This window comes from Schistocerca piceifrons, chromosome 9, assembly GCF_021461385.2.
Source record: "Schistocerca piceifrons isolate TAMUIC-IGC-003096 chromosome 9, iqSchPice1.1, whole genome shotgun sequence".
Classification (NCBI taxonomy): Eukaryota; Metazoa; Arthropoda; class Insecta; order Orthoptera; family Acrididae; genus Schistocerca; species Schistocerca piceifrons.
The window spans coordinates 193,993,377-194,004,891 of NC_060146.1; the positions used below are offsets into that span (position 1 = coordinate 193,993,377).

The window sequence follows — 11,515 nt, forward strand, 5'->3', positions numbered from 1 at the left end:
CGATATTCGTCCGTATTGTCGGCGAGTATGTTTGCATGCATTCTGCAGTATGAATCATTTTGTGCACGTGCGTCACGGGACGAGCTTTCATCTACATCTACATCTACATGAATACCCTGCAAATCACATTTAAGTGCCTGGCAAAGGGATCATCGAATTACCTTCACAATTGAAAATTAATTGAAACCCTCAGCTGTCGACAGGTGTTGTTGATATACTTCGATGGGGACAGCTGAAAATGTGTGCCCCGACCGGGACTCGAACCCGGGATCTCCTGCTTACATGGCAGACACTCAATCCATCTGAGCCACCGAGGGCACAAATGAATAGCACGACTGCAGGGATTTATCCCTTGCACGCTTCCCGTGAGACTCACATTCCCAACTGTCCACAATCCACGTACGTAATGTACGTAATAGGTATTTGCCCATCCACTCATTACTGGCGCACACTAAGGTGACGATTCCCGTAAGAATTCGGGCAACCTGTGCGCATTCGAACAGACGAAGGTCAATGGCTGGGTAGCGTTTAACCATATGTATGAAGATAGTAACTGTTCTCGAAAGAACAGGCGCCACTCATGACCGAGCAGCTTCTCTAGAATACATGATAGACCGGCCGATGTGGCTGAGCGGTTCTAGGCGCTTCAGTCGGGAACAGCGGGACCAGTACGGTCGCAGGTTCAAACCCTACCTCGGGCATGGATGTGTGTGATGTCCTTAGGTTAGTTAGGTTTAAGTAGTTCTAAGTTCTAGGGGACTGATGACCTCAGATGTTAAGTCCCATAGTGCAAAGAGCCATTTGAACCAATAAATGATTAATTAATTGAAACCCTCGGCTGCCGACAGGTGTTGTTGATATACCTCGATGGGGACAGCTGAAAATGTGTGCCACGAGGTATATCAACAACAACAGTCGGCAGCTGAGGATTTCAATTAATTATCATTTATTCTAGAGAAGCTGCACGGTCATAAATGGTGTCCGTTCTTTCGAGAACAGTTACGATCTTCATATAGCTTCACAATTCTCTATTATTACAATCTCGTTTAGCGCGCGGAAAGAACGAACACCTATATCTTTCCGCACGAGCTCTGATTTCCCTTATTTTATCCAGGTGATCGTTTCTCCCTATGTAGGTCGGTGTCAACAAAATATTTTCGCATTCGGAGGAGAAAGTTGGTGATTGGAATTTCGTCGCAACGAAAAACGCCTTTGTTTTAATGATGACCAGCCCAAATCCTGTATCATTTCAGTGACACTCTCTCCCATATTTCGCGATATAACGTGCTGCCCTTCTTTGAACTTTTTCGATGTACTCCGACAACCCTATCAGGTAAGGATCCAACACCTCGCAGCAGTATTCTAAAAGCGGACGGACAAGCGTACCTGACCAGAGCGTTTCCGACTCAAGAGTCTCCCATGGCAACCGTCTGTCTATGGGAAGCTCCTATGGAACCAAACTGCTGAGGTCATCAGTCCCTATGCTTACACACTACTTGCAGTAACCTATGCTAAGGACAACACATACATACATACATACACACACACACACACACACACACACACACACACACACACACACACACACACACACACATATGCCCGAGAGAGGACTCGAACCTCGTAGCCAATCGTAGCGACGGGGGGAGCCGCGCGAACCGCGACAAGGCGCGTGAGACAGCGCGGCTGCACCGCGCGGATCATGGCAACCGTGACACTGCTTCAAACAATGGGCTGTAGAAACTTTTGTAACGCAAGGATTGAAAAAAAAAAAAAAACTTTCCGTTCCAAGAGTCTAGACAAGTACACCTTTAAAAAAATGCAATTACAAAGAAATTGAATTTTCGAACGTTTTCAATCAGAACCTGTCCTTAAGGAACACCGTTGATCAGATGTCACAGGGATTATGTACTCAGGTTTCAAATATGGGTTAACAGTTTCTAATCAATATCCGGAATGAGCAGGGCTTAAAACTTTGAAGCGTTAAATTTCAAGGGCCGTCTCTTGTTTGCAAATAGTTTCACAGCGGAAATTTCTCTAGTCTTTTTTGCTGTAGGAAAAGGAGGATAGCAATGGGACGAGGGGGGAGAGGGGGGGGGGGGGGAGAGGAATCCTGCGTCTCCCACCTTGGAATCTTCAGTACAGAATTTTATTCATTACGAGATTCTCAGGCACTTGTAGAAGTGATTTCCCGTGATTCTGCAAAACTTTTCCTTTAGCCAATCGTAGCAACTATAGGACTTCGTTCCTGCTGCATGACATTTCTCGGAACTTAAAATTACCAACTCATTTGCATAAAGAGCTAGCTTATGATCCGCTTCTTTACTTGCGTAAACCGTATGGTCTGCAAAGAATTTTTTTTTCTTTAATCGTTTTTTTATTTCTTTTGTAAACTGCAACACTTTCTTAACTTTTCACGCTAATTAACGCCATTGAAGCATGGTCTTTTACTGAATGTTCTTATGACCAAAAGCAATGCCGATAGCTGGAGTCCAAGGTTTTTGTTAGTCAAGCCGTTTGTATTCTTGTGGTGATATCCCCGTAGAATCTTTCATTCCCTAACGCATATTTCTTTATATCTAATTGAGGAGTGAAATACCGGTTTTCAGATATGCAGATTTAAAATATTTTAATATAACGCAATAAATATTTCATTAAAATTTTTCATCCCCTTAGGATCGAAGTTCCAAAACCAGTGAAACATTGAAAAATTCTAACAGAGGAGCCAAATACGAATTCTGAGATATATTTAGTAATGCTTTCATAATGAAACATATTCAGAAACATTTCACACCTTTTGGGGGTTGAATTTTCAAAAACAATTAAACACGTATTCTTCTATTTAGAACCGAGGAGCCAAATTCAAATCTTCATCGATTAAGTTCTAAAAATGCTTTTATAGTGAAACATTTCATAAAACTTTTCATCCCCTATTTCACTCTGTTGGTGAGTTAAATTTCCAAAAACAACGAAACACTTTTTTTTTACATCCAACCGAGAAGTCAAATACCAATTTTCATAGATGAAGCTTTAAAAATGCTTTAGTAGTTCTTTAATAATGATTTATTTTCAAAAAACCTTCACTAATTATTTCATGCCCCTAATGGAAGAATTTCTGAAAATTTTGAAAACCTGTTTTTTTTGTTTCTCACTGAGAAACCAAATGCCAATTTTCGTAGTTTTGTAGTTCTAGCTTCAATAGGGACATAGGGACATATTTTCAAGAACCCTTTCAACCCCTATTTCACCCCCTTAGGAGTGGAATTTCGAACAATCTCTTCCTAAATGATGCTTACAGCGTAAGATTTACACCTTCATCAAATTTCAAGTTCGTATACTTTGCAGGTTGGGCTGGAAGGCGATGAGTCAGTGAATACGTGCGCCCCTATCGCACCTCCTTGGAGGTTGTAGTTCCAAAAACAGTGAAACACATTTTTCAATAACACAATTTTCATAGATTTAGCTTTAAAAATTCTTTCACAGTGAATTATTTTCATAAAACATTTCATCCTATATTCCACCCCCTTATGGGTTGAATGTATCAAAAACAGTGAGACATGTATTTTTTTTTTTACTTCAACCATGAAGCCAAATTCAGGTTTAAATATATTTAGCTTTAAAAATGCTTTCATAATTAAACATTTCATGAAACATTTCATCCTCTATGAAATGGGTTATGGTAGTGACACACCAAAATCACAATAGTAATCCGTTGTAGTTGCTACATATTTTATTACAATCAAAAGCATTATAAAATCACGATCACAATAATACAAGAGATTGCCTTACAAGGCCAGATCAGTTGGACAAATAATAAATAAATTTCTTTAAATGGAACAAGAACCGTAAAACTTGAAATTTGAATATGACTAGGTAAATATACTTAGGTAAAGCTTTACTTAAATAGTCCAAATGTCCATAGAATTCCCAGCAGAACTCTCATTACTTCCAATCAGCTGAGGAACAGATTAAGCGTAAGAACAGAGATTTTTTAACGTTTGGCTAGCCAACTTTCCTAAACAAAACTATATACAAATGACTAAAACAATTAAGGAGGTGCTTTAATTTTGAACAAACCGATCTTCAAATTTGCTTACTCAGTTGATTAATCAACAATATTCTTAGAATGATTACAACTAGAACATGACCATATGACAATACCCCTAAAACGAGGTTGCTTCAATATTTCGTGTGAATTGGCGATAGAGGCGAGCAGACCAAGAATTCAAATCAATACGAGAGATCCACGAGACAGGGGCCTCAACTTGGCAATGCAATTGAACTTCGGATGCTATAGTTGTCCACCGGAAAGATGGAATCACACAAAAGTGACAACATAACCCGAGATGTAAAGGAGAGGACATGGCCTTAAATATCTCTCTGCCCCCGTGGTGCTCTGCTCCTAGCATGCTAGCGTCGACCGCTGCCAATTATCTCTAACACAACATACATCAACGGCAGACAATATTCTGAGACATAAACTACACAACCTTATCTGGAGAACAGGTGAGCAATACAACTGAACTGAAACAAATGAGGCTCCGTGAGTTACTGGACCAGTGCCAGCCCTTAAACTTTGATTAATAAGTTCGCTAAAAATCATGCCGAAGTTAAGATGACAAGATTTATCTCCGGGTTCGACATATCAGTGGCCGACGCTCTCAGCCGTACGTTCGCGGCAGAGTCTGGGAAAGCAAGGGCCACGTGGAGCCGGATCTTTGGGTGAATTTCCTTCTCTCCGAGACACCCGGTTTCTTCAGCGACTTAGCTGGCAAACAGGCTGAGGACCCTGGGTGGGGACCGATTCGGCAGCAGTTGGTGGATGGCGACGTCGTTACTGGCTATTGCCTTCGTGGGGGCCTCTTGTGTAAAGGGGGAGACAACCGTGGTGAAGTGAAGGTCTGTATTCCACAGGAACGAGTTAGCGTGGTACTCATGCTTCGGCGGTCGGGGGTCATTTGGGGTTCTACAAGACCTTGAACCGAGTTCGGGAACACATGTTTTGGCCCAACCGATATCGCGATGTCAGGCGATTTGTTGGTAACTGTGTCCAGAGTAAGCGCGGTAAGCCCGATGTGGAGCCGCGCAGAGAACTACTACAGTCGGTTAGGGAGCAGTGTCCTCTGCACCACGACTCAAAGATCAAAATGACGATCGATGGAAACTGCCGCCAGAAACGCACCAGCTCATTCTATTTCATCCCCTTAGGGGTTGAACTTCCAAAAACACTAAAACACGTATTTTCTTATTTGTAACCTTGAAGTCAAATACCAGTTTTCGTAGATGTAGCCTTAAAAATACTTTCATAGTTCTTCCATAATTATTGATCTCAAAATAAAACGTTCACCCACTATTTCACCTCATAGAGGTTAAATTTCCAATAATACTGGAACACATATTTCTTTATTTCTGACCTAGAAACCAGATACAAATTTTCGTATGACTAGCTTCAAAATTACCTTAATAACTACATGTTTCATAAATCCTTTCATTTCCTGTTTCTCCCCCTTAGAGATGGAATTTCGAAATACGCAGTATAAGCTGTATAAGATCAACACCCTTTCCAAATCTCAAGGTTTCTTTTCCTTGGCGGTCTGGACTGGGTGAATTTCATAGTAATAGGCCTCCACACACACCCCCACCCCTACCAATGCCCCCACCACCTCCTGGGGAAATTTCTGCGGACGCCGTTGTTCCACTGCACTCATATTTTGCCGACGACCTAAATTTAGCAGCGTGGGAGGGATAGTGTCGTGCAATAGATAGTATACTCAGTAGACAACGAACTGTTAGTTGTGAAATCAGCGACATAGGAACCGAGAGTGAAACAGAAGGTGCTGAAGGTGAAGCACACTAGGCTCGTGTCTACCACGGCTTCAAATAGTATCGATTTACCATGAACGGAAGTTCCGAAAAGCGAGCAAATAATTTTACAGTAAATTCAGCACCGATGGAGAGGACATACAACGAAAAACATTTCTACAAAATTTCAGAAATAATGAAACATTCCACCTAAGTCGCGCGGCAGAAAACGCAATGGATATCCTTGCACTTAAGACGGAAGGCCCTACGTGTTTACGCAGGCTTACGACAGATCGCAAAATTCGCCAGTAGGTGTAAGCCAACCTCGTGTACTGCCATCTGTTGTTGATGTCAAGCATCAAGGTCTCAGTAGCACGGCCATGCACTAGAGAGTAGTTGCTTTGTAAGCACTCCGTCTTCAGGCCACGAGTGGGCTACTGAGACGGGACCATCCGACCGCCGTGTCATCATCCGTGGAGGATGCGAACAGGAGGGGCGCGGGGTCAGCACACTGCTCTCCCGGTCGTAATGATGGCATTCTTGACCGAAGCCGCTACTACTCGGTCTAGTAGCTCCTCAATTGGCATCACGAGGCTGAGTGCACCCCGAACAATGACAACAGCGCATGGCGGCCTGGATGGTCACCCATGCAATTGCCGACCACGCCCGACAACGCCCTTAACTTCGGTGATCTCACGGGAACCGGTGTAACAACTGCGATAAGGCCGTTGCCGCAGATATTTTAGAGTAGTTGCTTACGTTTCATAATTATCTAGTTTGAGGGGAAAATGTAAAAAAGACTATCGTCACCGAAGCTACAACTAAACTGAGTTTCTGGTTAGTTATCAAGTGGTCTTGTGTGCGAGCCTGAATTTTTAATCCTTTGCGGTGGGAATGATTCAAACCCGTCATGTTCTTCTTATGAGGTATGCTATTTATTTTGCACACACTGATCGTTTGTAGTTGTGTTGAGTTACTACCTTGATAAATTTTTGGATGGTGCACGTATCATAACTAGAATCTGCGCTTGCGCTTAATGGCTGAAGGTGAATTAGCGTAATGAGTAGTAGCGAATGTTATAGGAACATGTTTGTAATTAACTTCAGCTTAATTACGTAAGTCGTGTAATACTATCCGTTTACGACAATATCTTGGTAACGAATTTCAGGTGAATTACGTTAGTCGTGTAATATGATCCGTATACCAGTACACTATGTGGGTCAATTACGTTAGTCGTAGAATACTATCCGTATAAGACTCTGTTACCTTGATGTCCCGGAATTTGCTTCAATTTTGGAATCCACGAAAGAACTGGAAACTTTCCTTTACACAGCTTTCCATATAATTTCTATTACAGTGATTCAGTCTTGTCTGTCACTCGACTCTTCTGACCGTGAAATAATTTATACCGCTCATGCGCTTATTACTTCTTCGCGTTTCCATTTGCCGATATTGCGCATAAACACTCACATGTCTCGAAGTTGCTATGGACAACGATGTAACGACACACTTTTCTATGGCGACATTGCAGTTTAGAGATAGAAAAACCGACCAGTTAAAACGATATCGGTATTTTAGTTCTGAATAACCGGTGTCCTTCGGTATTTGTTTGCTCTCGGTTATAGCAAGTATCTTCTTATTTTTTTCCTGATAACCACGAAAAAACAGATATCAATTAGCCACAGCAGTCGCAGTAAAATTTTTAGTTTTCAAATAAACCTTTTTTAAGAAAACGAGTAATTTTTATTTGTAAGATTTCCATAGCTTTTAAATACTGCACTATTACAGAAAAATGGGAAAGTGATCTATGCCACTTTTAAACACTGCTGACAGAAACGAGCAATAAATGGATTGGTCCAGCATTGCCGAGATACTATTGTGCCTGTTATACACGCAGTTTCTCGCTGTTGTCGAACGTCAGTTGTAACACAGAATGGCATCATCTGGAAATCTGGAAGTAATTTACGATATGCAGTACGAGTGAAGCACAATGGTCGATTTGGTCGACTTGCGACATCATACAAGGAAAAAAGTTAAAATTTAACAAATCATTCATAGTTCGGGATAAAAATAGATAGTGCCTGATCTGCTGCCTGTGTCTATTTAGTATGCCGTTATCTGCTTGTAGCCCTTGAAAACAGAGAAATTAAAACGAAAAAGAGAGTTCTCCAGCTGCAGTTTTCACCCTTTGTCGCTGGATTATACGTAATGCCCACATAGCGCTGTGATAACCGATTACAATATAATTTTTGAGCAGAGCTTCTATAAACTAAGATCAATAGGAGAATACTGGCAGTTTTTTTGTAGTATAGAACCACTCGCCATATTTCGAGAAAAGCAGCGAACAGCGGACAAAGTTTTATTTGACTATTTAATTTAAAGAAATTAGAATTATATTAATACCGTTTATATTAATACCGTCAGTTGCTCACGGGCGTTGATATCAACGTGGACAGGTGAAAATGTGTGCCCCGACCGGGACGTGAACCCGGGATCTCCTGCTAAAATCACAGACGCTCTATCCATATGAGCCACCAAGGACACAGTGGATACTTCATCTGCAGGGACTATCTCGCGCACGCCTCCCGCGAGACTCACATTCTCACCTTGTATGTCCACACACTACATCCGTAGTGTACCACTCCAACACACTCATTACTCGTGGAAGACATGTCCGAAAGAACAGACACCATGTCCATATAAGTAAATGGTTCTGGAAATACCAGCCATGACCTTCTTCTGTGAAGATGCACACGTATTCCCCGAACTCTTACGGGACTCGGTAAGAATGTCTTCCACGAGTAATGAGTGTGTTGGGGTGGGACACTACGAATGTAGTGTGTGGAATACAAGGTGAGAATGTGAGTCTCGCGGGAGGCGTGAGCGAGATAGTCATTGCAGTCGCACTATCGTCTGTGCCCTCGGTGGCTCAGATGGACAGATCGTCTGTCATTTTAGTAGGAGATCCCGGGCTCGAGTCCCGGGCGGGGCACCTGTCCCCATTGATATATATCGACGCCCGTGAGCAGCTGACGGTATTAATATAATTCTAATTTCGTTCTGGGCGGCTGCAGATCATCATAAAAGTATGTAATTTAACGTTTTGATTCCATTTATCAAGAAACTGAGAAACTCAAAATTTTTTATCTTTGTTCGATTTCTGCGTTTATTAGGGCAAGTAATGTAAATAAAAAACTGAAAATCGATTATTACAAGAACTGGTTTTGTGACAGGCTTTAACAATTAGGTTAAAGTGAGGCTGGAGAATCTGATAGAGCCGAAAACCAGTTGTTTCAGCGATAACCGCCATTCCGACTGGAGTTCTGAGTTGTAAGAGCGACGCGCAAGGACATCTAGAACAGTTTCTTAGAACAGTTACTGCAACTCTAACGTTCTCAAAATGAATGGGCCAGCCATTGGCACCCGCAAGGGGGAGTGCGAGGGGAGGAGGAGGAGGATATTAGTGTTTAACGTCCCGTCGACAACGAGGTCAGTAGAGACGGAGCGCAAGCTCGGGTGAGGGAAGGATGGGGAAGGAAATCGGCCGTGCCCTATCAAAGGAACCATCCCGGCATTTGCCTGAAGCGATTTAGGGAAATCACGGAAAACGTAAATCAGGATGGCCGGAGACGGGATTGAACCGTTGTCCTCCCGAAGTGCGAGGGGCAGGGGGAGGGGAGGAGGTGGGGAGGGGAGGAGAGTCAAAGGGGCACTTTCATCCATCGCCCCCCAACCCTCCCTGGAATCTGGAGTAAAGGGTTTTTATTCGTCACAGTATACTCATACTCTTCCAGATAAGAATTCTCCACAATACTGCTAAACCTTAGCTTTGACCAGTTGTAGCGCTTATAGAGTTAGGGTCTTGTAGCTTGATGCATCTCGTAACTGACCAGCTGATTTGTACACAAAGTGCCAGTTTCAGAATCATGCACTCCATCCCCGACGCGTCTCCCCCTCCCTTCCTCCCAACCCATCCCACTGGAAATATTTCTGCAGACTCCAGTCTGCCACTGAGCATATGTTTTGATAACATCCTGGTTTTAATAGCATCGAAGGAACAGCATTGTGCAGTAAAGAGTAGACCTAGCACAGAACAAACCATTCACATTGAAACGCATCACTTAGTAGATGGTGAAGTACTCTGAAGCTAGCCAGATAGAAACAGAACCTCCTGGCACTGCATCTGACCCAAATTCTAACCCTACACTAATCTCTTGTATCTACCTACCACGCCCTCAAAACGCCAACGATTTACTATTATCAGAAGTTCGGAAAAATAAGGAAGAAATTGACCCACACTTCTTTTCCGTTGTTTATTATTTCGATTCCCCCATAAAGGGAGGGGACTTGCAGCCACAGATTACACAAATTCAATCATAAATACATACATAAATACATAAAAAGAAATGACAATAAGAGACGATTTTCAAAAACACATTGGTGCACGGTATTTACGGTTTTTACAGGAAAAAATGTATGACAAAATAAAGGTTTTTAAAAAATACGCTGGTAGATAGTATTGGGGATTTTTTATCTTTATAGATGACTAGCGGAAAAACTTGGCGTTGCCGAGGCATTTATTTACAGCTGTGCGTCCACGTCTGTACTTAGCAGCGTCTTACCTAGTCCTGATTTTTTATGACGTATCTCCTGGTACATGTGTCGTACAATGATATAATTTTGTAGGTATATTCAGAGTCATATGCGGATACTGTCTGCGAAATTTATTGCGAATATAGTAGCAAAGAAGTAACAAATTTAAATGTCACGAATGCTGTGATGCATGCACACTTGGGTGCACTAATGTACACGTGATGCTTGGCACCGTCTGGCTACCATCACCTGTGGTCGAAATTGGACCAGCTGTGTCGATGTAGTGAAAATATAAATGTGCATAACATGGTAAACGTCCATTCTTTCGAGCCATTGGACCTGATCTACGATCAAAAATATCGTGTAAAAATAATAGGGGCAACGGCCTTGCCGCAGTGGATACACCGGTTCCCGTCAGATCACTGAAGTTTAGCACTGTCGGACGTGGTCGGCACTTGTATGATTGGCCATCCGGGCCGTCGTGCGCTGTTGCCATTTTTCGGGTTGCACTCAGCCTTGTGATGCCAATTGAGGAGCTACTCGACCGAATAGTAGCGGCTCCGGTCAAAGAAAACAATCACAACGAGTGGGACAGCCAGCTCCTCCTCACCCTCAGCTGAGGATGACATGGCGGTCGGATGGTCCTGATTGGCCACTTGTGGCCTGAAGACGCAGTGCTGTTTTAAAGTAGTACTCCCTACATAAAACTGACAGTCTAGGCTCAGGGACTGTCCACGGTAAATGCTGCATTGGACCTACAAATACCATTAAAATAACGGTTTGAGTTCTCTTTAATTGTCCAATCATCTGAAGTGAGTCCTTATTACAGTGCGCTGAAAAATAGATTTTACGTTAATGGCGGATAAATTTTATGTTAATGGCGGCAAATTAACTTTATCCTAATGACACACGAGGTCAATGCCGTTCTACCACATAAAGTATTCTCAGATCGAAATGTTTTGCATTACAAAATCTTCAATGTAGATTCATCATACAGCAATTATAATTCCCAAAATAATTTGGAGTTACTTTCAATGCATATTTAAATGTATCTTTCAAAACGATAACAGAATTATCATTAGATCATCATTATCAGTGGCCAGATTATTCCTATTACTTC

General features: G+C 42.3%; 1 non-coding gene across 1 annotated transcript; it reads right to left on the reverse strand.

Moving 5' to 3' along the window:
- Positions 1-243: 243 nt before the first annotated feature.
- Positions 244-318, reverse strand: Trnat-ugu. Its single transcript has one exon. It is a non-coding gene; the product is annotated as a tRNA-Thr (tRNA).
- Between the last annotated feature and the right edge of the window lie 11,197 nt (positions 319-11,515).